Below are 12,855 nucleotides of genomic sequence, written 5' to 3' on the forward strand. Positions count from 1 at the left end.
CCAGCCATAATGTTGTGAGGGTGAAATTATGTCTAAGTCCAGCTTTGGTACATTAGAAGCAACTCTGAAACTTAACCTAAGCGTTTTTCGAAGCTACTTTTTGGCTAACTTCTTATAGGAAGGTCTAGGAGCTCTCAAAATGAACGTGCGCGTCTTTCACTCTTCCCGAGGTACTTAGAAGAATTTTGTGATATTCTTTTATTAAAATGGTGTATAAGGGTATATATATAAATATATTATATAAATATATTTTATGCACTGTATATGAGCTGGCGATTTCTAAGTCTGTGGTTCCGAGAGGGGGTAACCAGGCTCACTAATAAAGGTCAAGCCACTTGGCTGCCAGAATGCCCTGCTTCAGCACAGACCAGAAAGGCATTGTGATAAGCGTATCCCCGGTATAGTCAGGGGTTAATGGGAGTCGTCCCCGTCCCCCCAGTATACGCCCAGAACCATGGACCCGGTACTTGTGGTTCGGACTGTCTCCAACCAGCCATAATGTTGTGAGAGTGAAATTATGTCTAAATCCAGCTTTGGTACATTAGAAGCAACTCTGAAACTTAACCTAAGCGATTTTCGAAGCTACTTTTTGGCTAACTTCTTATAGGAAGGTCTAGGAGCTCTGAAAATGAACGTGCGCGTCTTTCACTCTTCACGAGGGACTTAGAAGCATTTTGTGATATTTTTTATTAAAATGGTGTATAAGGGTATATATATAAATATATTTTATGCACTGTATATGAGCTGGCGATTTCTAAGTCTGTGGTTCCGAGAGGGGGTAACCAGGCTCACTAATAAAGGTCAAGCCACTTGGTTGCCAGAATGCCCTGCTTCAGCACAGACCAGAAAGGCATTGTGATAAGCGTATCCCCGGTATAGTCAGGGGTTAATGGGAGTCGTCCCCGTCCACCCAGTATACGCCCAGAACCATGGACCCGGTACTTGTGGTTCGGACTGTCTCCAGCCAGCCATAATGTTGTGAGAGTGAAATTATGTCTAAGTCCAGCTTTGGTACATTAGAAGCAACTCTGAAACTTAACCTAAGCGTTTTTCGAAGCTACTTTTTGGCTAACTTCTTATAGGAAGGTCTAGGAGCTCTCAAAATGAACGTGCGCGTCTTTCACTCTTCCCGAGGTACTTAGAAGAATTTTGTGATATTCTTTTATTAAAATGGTGTATAAGGGTATATATATAAATATATTATATAAATATATTTTATGCACTGTATATGAGCTGGCGATTTCTAAGTCTGTGGTTCCGAGAGGGGGTAACCAGGCTCACTAATAAAGGTCAAGCCACTTGGCTGCCAGAATGCCCTGCTTCAGCACAGACCAGAAAGGCATTGTGATAAGCGTATCCCCGGTATAGTCAGGGGTTAATGGGAGTCGTCCCCGTCCCCCCAGTATACGCCCAGAACCATGGACCCGGTACTTGTGGTTCGGACTGTCTCCAACCAGCCATAATGTTGTGAGAGTGAAATTATGTCTAAATCCAGCTTTGGTACATTAGAAGCAACTCTGAAACTTAACCTAAGCGATTTTCGAAGCTACTTTTTGGCTAACTTCTTATAGGAAGGTCTAGGAGCTCTGAAAATGAACGTGCGCGTATTTCACTCTTCCCGAGGGACTTAGAAGAATTTTGTGATATTTTTTATTAAAATGGTGTATAAGGGTATATATATAAATATATTTTATGCACTGTATATGAGCTGGCGATTTCTAAGTCTGTGGTTCCGAGAGGGGGTAACCAGGCTCACTAATAAAGGTCAAGCCTCTTGGTTGTCAGAATGCCCTGCTTCAGCACAGACCAGAAAGGCATTGTGATAAGCGTATCCCCGGTATAGTCAGGGGTTAATGGGAGTCGTCCCCGTCCACCCAGTATACGCCCAGAACCATGGACCCGGTACTTGTGGTTCGGACTGTCTCCAGCCAGCCATAATGTTGTGAGAGTGAAATTATGTCTAAGTCCAGCTTTGGTACATTAGAAGCAACTCTGAAACTTAACCTAAGCGTTTATCGAAGCTACTTTTTGGCTAACTTCTAATAGGAAGGTCTAGGAGCTCTGAAAATGAACGTGCGCGTCTTTCACTCTTCACGAGGGACTTAGAAGCATTTTGTGATATTTTTTATTAAAATGGTGTATAAGGGTATATATATAAATATATTTTATGCACTGTATATGAGCTGGCGATTTCTAAGTCTGTGGTTCCGAGAGGGGGTAACCAGGCTCACTAATAAAGGTCAAGCCACTTGGTTGCCAGAATGCCCTGCTTCAGCACAGACCAGAAAGGCATTGTGATAAGCGTATCCCCGGTATAGTCAGGGGTTAATGGGAGTCGTCCCCGTCCACCCAGTATACGCCCAGAACCATGGACCCGGTACTTGTGGTTCGGACTGTCTCCAGCCAGCCATAATGTTGTGAGAGTGAAATTATGTCTAAGTCCAGCTTTGGTACATTAGAAGCAACTCTGAAACTTAACCTAAGCGTTTTTCGAAGCTACTTTTTGGCTAACTTCTTATAGGAAAGTCTAGGAGCTCTGAAAATGAACGTGCACGTCTTTCACTCTTCCCGAGGGACTTAGAAGCATTTTGTGATATTTTTTATTAAAATGGTGTATAAGGGTATATATATAAATATATTTTATGCACTGTATATGAGCTGGCGATTTCTAAGTCTGTGGTTCCGAGAGGGGGTAACCAGGCTCACTAATAAAGGTCAAGCCACTTGGCTGCCAGAATGCCCTGCTTCAGCACAGACCAGAAAGGCATTGTGATAAGCGTATCCCCGGTATAGTCAGGGGTTAATGGGAGTCGTCCCCGTCCCCCCAGTATACGCCCAGAACCATGGACCCGGTACTTGTGGTTCGGACTGTCTCCAACCAGCCATAATGTTGTGAGAGTGAAATTATGTCTAAATCCAGCTTTGGTACATTAGAAGCAACTCTGAAACTTAACCTAAGCGATTTTCGAAGCTACTTTTTGGCTAACTTCTTATAGGAAGGTCTAGGAGCTCTGAAAATGAACGTGCGCGTATTTCACTCTTCCCGAGGGACTTAGAAGAATTTTGTGATATTTTTTATTAAAATGGTGTATAAGGGTATATATATAAATATATTTTATGCACTGTATATGAGCTGGCGATTTCTAAAGTCTGTGGTTCCGAGAGGGGGTAACCAGGCTCACTAATAAAGGTCAAGCCACTTGGCTGCCAGAATGCCCTGCTTCAGCACAGACCAGAAAGGCATTGTGATAAGCGTATCCCCGGTATAGTCAGGGGTTAATGGGAGTCGTCCCCGTCCCCCCAGTATACGCCCAGAACCATGGACCCGGTACTTGTGGTTCGGACTGTCTCCAACCAGCCATAATGTTGTGAGAGTGAAATTATGTCTAAGTCCAGCTTTGGTACATTAGAAGCAACTCTGAAACTTAACCTAAGCGTTTATCGAAGCTACTTTTTGGCTAACTTCTTATAGGAAGGTCTAGGAGCTCTCAAAATGAACGTGCGCGTCTTTCACTCTTCCCGAGGTACTTAGAAGAATTTTGTGATATTCTTTTATTAAAATGGTGTATAAGGGTTAATATATAAATATATTATATAAATATATTTTATGCACTGTATATGAGCTGGCGATTTCTAAGTCTGTGGTTCCGAGAGGGGGTAACCAGGCTCACTAATAAAGGTCAAGCCACTTGGCTGCCAGAATGCCCTGCTTCAGCACAGACCAGAAAGGCATTGTGATAAGCGTATCCCCGGTATAGTCAGGGGTTAATGGGAGTCGTCCCCGTCCCCCCAGTATACGCCCAGAACCATGGACCCGGTACTTGTGGTTCGGACTGTCTCCAACCAGCCATAATGTTGTGAGAGTGAAATTATGTCTAAATCCAGCTTTGGTACATTAGAAGCAACTCTGAAACTTAACCTAAGCGATTTTCGAAGCTACTTTTTGGCTAACTTCTTATAGGAAGGTCTAGGAGCTCTGAAAATGAACGTGCGCGTATTTCACTCTTCCCGAGGGACTTAGAAGAATTTTGTGATATTTTTTATTAAAATGGTGTATAAGGGTATATATATAAATATATTTTATGCACTGTATATGAGCTGGCGATTTCTAAGTCTGTGGTTCCGAGAGGGGGTAACCAGGCTCACTAATAAAGGTCAAGCCACTTGGCTGCCAGAATGCCCTGCTTCAGCACAGACCAGAAAGGCATTGTGATAAGCGTATCCCTGGTATAGTCAGGGGTTAATGGGAGTCGTCCCCGTCCCCCCAGTATATGCCCAGAACCATGGACCCGGTACTTGTGGTTCGGACTGTCTCCAACCAGCCATAATATTGTGAGAGTGAAATTATGTCTAAGTCCAGCTTTGGTACATTAGAAGCAACTCTGAAACTTAACCTAAGCGTTTTTCGAAGCTACTTTTTGGATAACTTCTTATAGGAAGGTCTAGGAGCTCTCAAAATGAACGTGCGCGTCTTTCACTCTTCCCGAGGGACTTACAAGAATTTTGTCATATTTTTTATTAAAATGGTGTATAAGGGTATACTGCACCGACACACTTTATTCGAGCAAATACCCAGTATGTACCTGGCAGATACCTGGCATGCGCCGCTCCTCACCTCTGACAAGCCCCGTTGCGTTTGCCTTCCCAGCCTGGGTTCATGCCTGGCTGACGGGCGGCTGATCTGTTAAATGATAATGATTAGGATTTAATAGGCTGCAATGCTTCGCGTGTCTACCAGATGGCATAAATTCATGAATTGTAATGCAGTATATATATATATACTGTGCAGTATTGCAGCCAGCGGGAATAAAATGCTTCAATCCCTGCCTGGAAAATACCTCAATGCACTCGGGCAGAAAACAGTCACAAACCTCAATACACCCTGGTATACCCGAATTCGTGGGACTAGCCGAGCTCGAATAAAGTGTGTCGCCAGTGTATATATAAATATATTTTATGCACTGTATATGAGCTGGCGATTTCTAAGTCTGTGGTTCCGAGAGGGGGTAACCAGGCTCACTAATAAAGGTCAAGCCACTTGGCTGCCAGAATGCCCTGCTTCAGCACAGACCAGAAAGGCATTGTGATAAGCGTATCCCCGGTATAGTCAGGGGTTAATGGGAGTCATCCCCGTCCCCCCAGTATACGCCCAGAACCATGGACCCGGTACTTGTGGTTCGGACTGTCTCCAACCAGCCATAATGTTGTGAGAGTGAAATTATGTCTAAGTCCAGCTTTGGTACATTAGAAGCAACTCTGAAACTTAACCTAAGCGTTTATCGAAGCTACTTTTTGGCTAACTTCTAATAGGAAGGTCTAGGAGCTCTGAAAATGAACGTGCGCGTCTTTCACTCTTCACGAGGGACTTAGAAGCATTTTGTGATATTTTTTATTAAAATGGTGTATAAGGGTATATATATAAATATATTTTATGCACTGTATATGAGCTGGCGATTTCTAAGTCTGTGGTTCCGAGAGGGGGTAACCAGGCTCACTAATAAAGGTCAAGCCACTTGGTTGCCAGAATGCCCTGCTTCAGCACAGACCAGAAAGGCATTGTGATAAGCGTATCCCCGGTATAGTCAGGGGTTAATGGGAGTCGTCCCCGTCCACCCAGTATACGCCCAGAACCATGGACCCGGTACTTGTGGTTCGGACTGTCTCCAGCCAGCCATAATGTTGTGAGAGTGAAATTATGTCTAAGTCCAGCTTTGGTACATTAGAAGCAACTCTGAAACTTAACCTAAGCGTTTATCGAAGCTACTTTTTGGCTAACTTCTAATAGGAAGGTCTAGGAGCTCTGAAAATGAACGTGCGCGTCTTTCACTCTTCACGAGGGACTTAGAAGCATTTTGTGATATTTTTTATTAAAATGGTGTATAAGGGTATATATATAAATATATTTTATGCACTGTATATGAGCTGGCGATTTCTAAGTCTGTGGTTCCGAGAGGGGGTAACCAGGCTCACTAATAAAGGTCAAGCCACTTGGTTGCCAGAATGCCCTGCTTCAGCACAGACCAGAAAGGCATTGTGATAAGCGTATCCCCGGTATAGTCAGGGGTTAATGGGAGTCGTCCCCGTCCACCCAGTATACGCCCAGAACCATGGACCCGGTACTTGTGGTTCGGACTGTCTCCAGCCAGCCATAATGTTGTGAGAGTGAAATTATGTCTAAGTCCAGCTTTGGTACATTAGAAGCAACTCTGAAACTTAACCTAAGCGTTTTTCGAAGCTACTTTTTGGCTAACTTCTTATAGGAAGGTCTAGGAGCTCTGAAAATGAACGTGCACGTCTTTCACTCTTCCCGAGGGACTTAGAAGCATTTTGTGATATTTTTTATTAAAATGGTGTATAAGGGTATATATATAAATATATTTTATGCACTGTATATGAGCTGGCGATTTCTAAGTCTGTGGTTCCGAGAGGGGGTAACCAGGCTCACTAATAAAGGTCAAGCCACTTGGCTGCCAGAATGCCCTGCTTCAGCACAGACCAGAAAGGCATTGTGATAAGCGTATCCCCGGTATAGTCAGGGGTTAATGGGAGTCGTCCCCGTCCCCCCAGTATACGGCCAGAACCATGGACCCGGTACTTGTGGTTCGGACTGTCTCCAACCAGCCATAATGTTGTGAGAGTGAAATTATGTCTAAATCCAGCTTTGGTACATTAGAAGCAACTCTGAAACTTAACCTAAGCGATTTTCGAAGCTACTTTTTGGCTAACTTCTTATAGGAAGGTCTAGGAGCTCTGAAAATGAACGTGCGCGTATTTCACTCTTCCCGAGGGACTTAGAAGAATTTTGTGATATTTTTTATTAAAATGGTGTATAAGGGTATATATATAAATATAATTTATGCACTGTATATGAGCTGGCGATTTCTAAAGTCTGTGGTTCCGAGAGGGGGTAACCAGGCTCACTAATAAAGGTCAAGCCACTTGGCTGCTAGAATGCCCTGCTTCAGCACAGACCAGAAAGGCATTGTGATAAGCGTATCCCCGGTATAGTCAGGGGTTAATGGGAGTCGTCCCCGTCCCCCCAGTATACAGCCAGAACCATGGACCCGGTACTTGTGGTTCGGACTGTCTCCAACCAGCCATAATGTTGTGAGGGTGAAATTATGTCTAAGTCCAGCTTTGGTACATTAGAAGCAACTCTGAAACTTAACCTAAGCGTTTTTCGAAGCTACTTTTTGGCTAACTTCTTATAGGAAGGTCTAGGAGCTCTAAAAATGAACGTGCGCGTCTTTCACTCTTCCCGAGGGACTTACAAGAATTTTGTCATATTTTTTATTAAAATGGTGTATAAGGGTATATATATAAATATATTTTATGCACTGTATATGAGCTGGCGATTTCTAAGTCTGTGGTTCCGAGAGGGGGTAACCAGGCTCACTAATAAAGGTCAAGCCACTTGGCTGCCAGAATGCCCTGCTTCAGCACAGACCAGAAAGGCATTGTGATAAGTTTATCCCCGGTATAGTCAGGGGTTAATGGGAGTCATCCCCGTCCCCCCAGTATACGCCCAGAACCATGGACTCGGTACTTGTGGTTCGGACTGTCTCCAACCAGCCATAATGTTGTGAGAGTGAAATTATGTCTAAGTCCAGCTTTGGTACATTAGAAGCAACTCTGAAACTTAACCTAAGCGTTTTTCGAAGCTACTTTTTGGCTAACTTCTTATAGGAAGGTCTAGGAGCTCTAAAAATGAACGTGCGCGTCTTTCACTCTTCCCGAGGGACTTACAAGAATTTTGTCATATTTTTTATTAAAATGGTGTATAAGGGTATATATATAAATATATTTTATGCACTGTATATGAGCTGGCGATTTCTAAGTCTGTGGTTCCGAGAGGGGGTTACCAGGCTCACTAATAAAGGTCAAGCCACTTGGCTGCCAGAATGCCCTGCTTCAGCACAGACCAGAAAGGCATTGTGATAAGCGTATCCCCGGTATAGTCAGGGGTTAATGGGAGTCGTCCCCGTCCCCCCAGTATACGCCCAGAACCATGGACCCGGTACTTGTGGTTCGGACTGTCTCCAACCAGCCATAATGTTGTGAGAGTGAAATTATGTCTAAGTCCAGCTTTGGTACATTAGAAGCAACTCTGAAACTTAACCTAAGCGTTTATCGAAGCTACTTTTTGGCTAACTTCTAATAGGAAGGTCTAGGAGCTCTGAAAATGAACGTGCGCGTCTTTCACTCTTCCCGAGGGACTTACAAGAATTTTGTGATATTTTTCATTAAAATGGTGTATAAGGGTATATATATATATAAATATATTTTATGCACTGTATATGAGCTGGCGATTTCTAAGTCTGTGGTTCCGAGAGGGGGTAACCAGGCTCACTAATAAAGGTCAAGCCACTTGGCTGCTAGAATGCCCTGCTTCAGCACAGACCAGAAAGGCATTGTGATAAGCGTATCCCCGGTATAGTCAGGGGTTAATGGGAGTCGTCCCCGTCCCCCCAGTATACAGCCAGAACCATGGACCCGGTACTTGTGGTTCGGACTGTCTCCAACCAGCCATAATGTTGTGAGGGTGAAATTATGTCTAAGTCCAGCTTTGGTACATTAGAAGCAACTCTGAAACTTAACCTAAGCATTTTTCGAAGCTACTTTTTGGCTAACATCTTATAGGAAGGTCTAGGAGCTCTCAAAATGAACGTGCGCGTCTTTCACTCTTCCCGAGGTACTTAGAAGAATTTTGTGATATTCTTTTATTAAAATGGTGTATAAGGGTATATATATAAATATATTATATAAATATATTTTATGCACTGTATATGAGCTGGCGATTTCTAAGTCTGTGGTTCCGAGAGGGGGTAACCAGGCTCACTAATAAAGGTCAAGCCACTTGGCTGCCAGAATGCCCTGCTTCAGCACAGACCAGAAAGGCATTGTGATAAGCGTATCCCCGGTATAGTCAGGGGTTAATGGGAGTCGTCCCCGTCCCCCCAGTATACGCCCAGAACCATGGACCCGGTACTTGTGGTTCGGACTGTCTCCAACCAGCCATAATGTTGTGAGAGTGAAATTATGTCTAAATCCAGCTTTGGTACATTAGAAGCAACTCTGAAACTTAACCTAAGCGATTTTCGAAGCTACTTTTTGGCTAACTTCTTATAGGAAGGTCTAGGAGCTCTGAAAATGAACGTGCGCGTATTTCACTCTTCCCGAGGGACTTAGAAGAATTTTGTGATATTTTTTATTAAAATGGTGTATAAGGGTATATATATAAATATATTTTATGCACTGTATATGAGCTGGCGATTTCTAAGTCTGTGGTTCCGAGAAGGGGTAACCAGGCTCACTAATAAAGGTCAAGCCACTTGGCTGCCAGAATGCCCTGCTTCAGCACAGACCAGAAAGGCATTGTGATAAGCGTATCCCTGGTATAGTCAGGGGTTAATGGGAGTCGTCCCCGTCCCCCCAGTATACGCCAAGAACCATGGACCCGGTACTTGTGGTTCGGACTGTCTCCAACCAGCCATAATATTGTGAGAGTGAAATTATGTCTAAGTCCAGCTTTGGTACATTAGAAGCAACTCTGAAACTTAACCTAAGCGTTTTTCGAAGCTACTTTTTGGATAACTTCTTATAGGAAGGTCTAGGAGCTCTCAAAATGAACGTGCGCGTCTTTCACTCTTCACTAGGGACTTAGAAGCATTTTGTGATATTTTTTATTAAAATGGTGTATAAGGGTATATATATAAATATATTTTATGCACTGTATATGAGCTGGCGATTTCTAAGTCTGTGGTTCCGAGAGGGGGTAACCAGGCTCACTAATAAAGGTCAAGCCACTTGGTTGCCAGAATGCCCTGCTTCAGCACAGACCAGAAAGGCATTGTGATAAGCGTATCCCCGGTATAGTCAGGGGTTAATGGGAGTCGTCCCCGTCCACCCAGTATACGCCCAGAACCTTGGACCCGGTACTTGTGGTTCGGACTGTCTCCAGCCAGCCATAATGTTGTGAGAGTGAAATTATGTCTAAGTCCAGCTTTGGTACATTAGAAGCAACTCTGAAACTTAACCTAAGCGTTTTTCGAAGCTACTTTTTGGCTAACTTCTTATAGGAAGGTCTAGGAGCTCTGAAAATGAACGTGCACGTCTTTCACTCTTCTCGAGGGACTTAGAAGCATTTTGTGATATTTTTTATTAAAATGGTGTATAAGGGTATATATATAAATATATTTTATGCACTGTATATGAGCTGGCGATTTCTAAGTCTGTGGTTCCGAGAGGGGGTAACCAGGCTCACTAATAAAGGTCAAGCCACTTGGCTGCCAGAATGCCCTGCTTCAGCACAGACCAGAAAGGCATTGTGATAAGCGTATCCCCGGTATAGTCAGGGGTTAATGGGAGTCGTCCCCGTCCCCCCAGTATACGCCCAGAACCATGGACCCGGTACTTGTGGTTCGGACTGTCTCCAACCAGCCATAATGTTGTGAGAGTGAAATTATGTCTAAATCCAGCTTTGGTACATTAGAAGCAACTCTGAAACTTAACCTAAGCGATTTTCGAAGCTACTTTTTGGCTAACTTCTTATAGGAAGGTCTAGGAGCTCTGAAAATGAACGTGCGCGTATTTCACTCTTCCCGAGGGACTTAGAAGAATTTTGTGATATTTTTTATTAAAATGGTGTATAAGGGTATATATATAAATATATTTTATGCACTGTATATGAGCTGGCGATTTCTAAAGTCTGTGGTTCCGAGAGGGGGTAACCAGGCTCACTAATAAAGGTCAAGCCACTTGGCTGCCAGAATGCCCTGCTTCAGCACAGACCAGAAAGACATTGTGATAAGCGTATCCCCGGTATAGTCAGGGGTTAATGGGAGTCGTCCCCGTCCCCCCAGTATACGCCCAGAACCATGGACCCGGTACTTGTGGTTCGGACTGTCTCCAACCAGCCATAATGTTGTGAGAGTGAAATGATGTCTAAGTCCAGCTTTGGTACATTAGAAGCAACTCTGAAACTTAACCTAAGCGTTTATCGAAGCTACTTTTTGGCTAACTTCTAATAGGAAGGTCTAGGAGCTCTGAAAATGAACGTGCGCGTCTTTCACTCTTCCCGAGGGACTTAGAAGAATTTTGTGATATTTTTCATTAAAATGGTGTATAAGGGTATATATATATAAATATATTTTATGCACTGTATATGAGCTGGCGATTTCTAAGTCTGTGGTTCCGAGAGGGGGTAACCAGGCTCACTAATAAAGGTCAAGCCACTTGGCTGCCAGAATGCCCTGCTTCAGCACAGACCAGAAAGGCATTGTGATAAGCGTATCCCCGGTATAGTCAGGGGTTAATGGGAGTCGTCCCCGTCCCCCCAGTATACAGCCAGAACCATGGACCCGGTACTTGTGGTTCGGACTGTCTCCAACCAGATAATATTGTGAGGGTGAAATTATGTCTAAGTCCAGCTTTGGTACATTAGAAGCAACTCTGAAACTTAACCTAAGCGTTTTTCGAAGCTACTTTTTGGCTAACTTCTTATAGGAAGGTCTAGGAGCTCTAAAAATGAACGTGCGCGTCTTTCACTCTTCCCGAGGGACTTACAAGAATTTTGTCATATTTTTTATTAAAATGGTGTATAAGGGTACTGTATATATATAAATATATTTTATGCACTGTATATGAGCTGGCGATTTCTAAGTCTGTGGTTCCGAGAGGGGGTAACCAGGCTCACTAATAAAGGTCAAGCCACTTGGCTGCCAGAATGCCCTGCTTCAGCACAGACCAGAAAGGCATTGTGATAAGCGTATCCCCGGTATAGTCAGGGGTTAATGGGAGTCGTCCCCGTCCCCCCAGTATACGCCCAGAACCATGGACCCGGTACTTGTGGTTCGGACTGTCTCCAACCAGCCATAATGTTGTGAGAGTGAAATTATGTCTAAGTCCAGCTTTGGTACATTAGAAGCAACTCTGAAACTTAACCTAAGCGTTTATCGAAGCTACTTTTTGGCTAACTTCTAATAGGAAGGTCTAGGAGCTCTGAAAATGAACGTGCGCGTCTTTTACTCTTCCCGAGGGACTTAGAAGAATTTTGTGATATTTTTCATTAAAATGGTGTATAAGGGTATATATATATAAATATATTTTATGCACTGTATATGAGCTGGCGATTTCTAAGTCTGTGGTTCCGAGAGGGGGTAACCAGGCTCACTAATAAAGGTCAAGCCACTTGGCTGCTAGAATGCCCTGCTTCAGCACAGACCAGAAAGGCATTGTGATAAGCGTATCCCCGGTATAGTCAGGGGTTAATGGGAGTCGTCCCCGTCCCCCCAGTATACGGCCAGAACCATGGACCCGGTACTTGTGGTTCGGACTGTCTCCAACCAGACATAATGTTGTGAGGGTGAAATTATGTCTAAGTCCAGCTTTGGTACATTAGAAGCAACTCTGAAACTTAACCTAAGCGTTTATCGAAGCTACTTTTTGGCTAACTTCTAATAGGAAGGTCTAGGAGCTCTGAAAATGAACGTGCGCGTCTTTCACTCTTCCCGAGGGACTTACAAGAGTTTTGTGATATTTTTTATTAAAATGGTGTATAATGGTATATATATAAATATATTTTATGCACTGTATATGAGCTGGCGATTTCTAAGTCTGTGGTTCCGAGAGGGGGTAACCAGGCTCACTAATAAAGGTCAAGCCACTTGGTTGCAAGAATGCCCTGCTTCAGCACAGACAAGAAAGGCATTGTGATAAGCGTATCCCCGGTATAGTCAGGGGTTAATGGGAGTCGTCCCCGTCCCCCCAGTATACGCCCAGAACCATGGACCCGGTACTTGTGGTTCGGACTGTCTCCAACCAGCCATAATGTTGTGAGAGTGAAATTATGTCTAA

The sequence above is a fragment of the Ascaphus truei genome, chromosome 4 (genome assembly GCF_040206685.1).
Source record: "Ascaphus truei isolate aAscTru1 chromosome 4, aAscTru1.hap1, whole genome shotgun sequence".
NCBI classification, from domain to species: domain Eukaryota; kingdom Metazoa; phylum Chordata; class Amphibia; order Anura; family Ascaphidae; genus Ascaphus; species Ascaphus truei.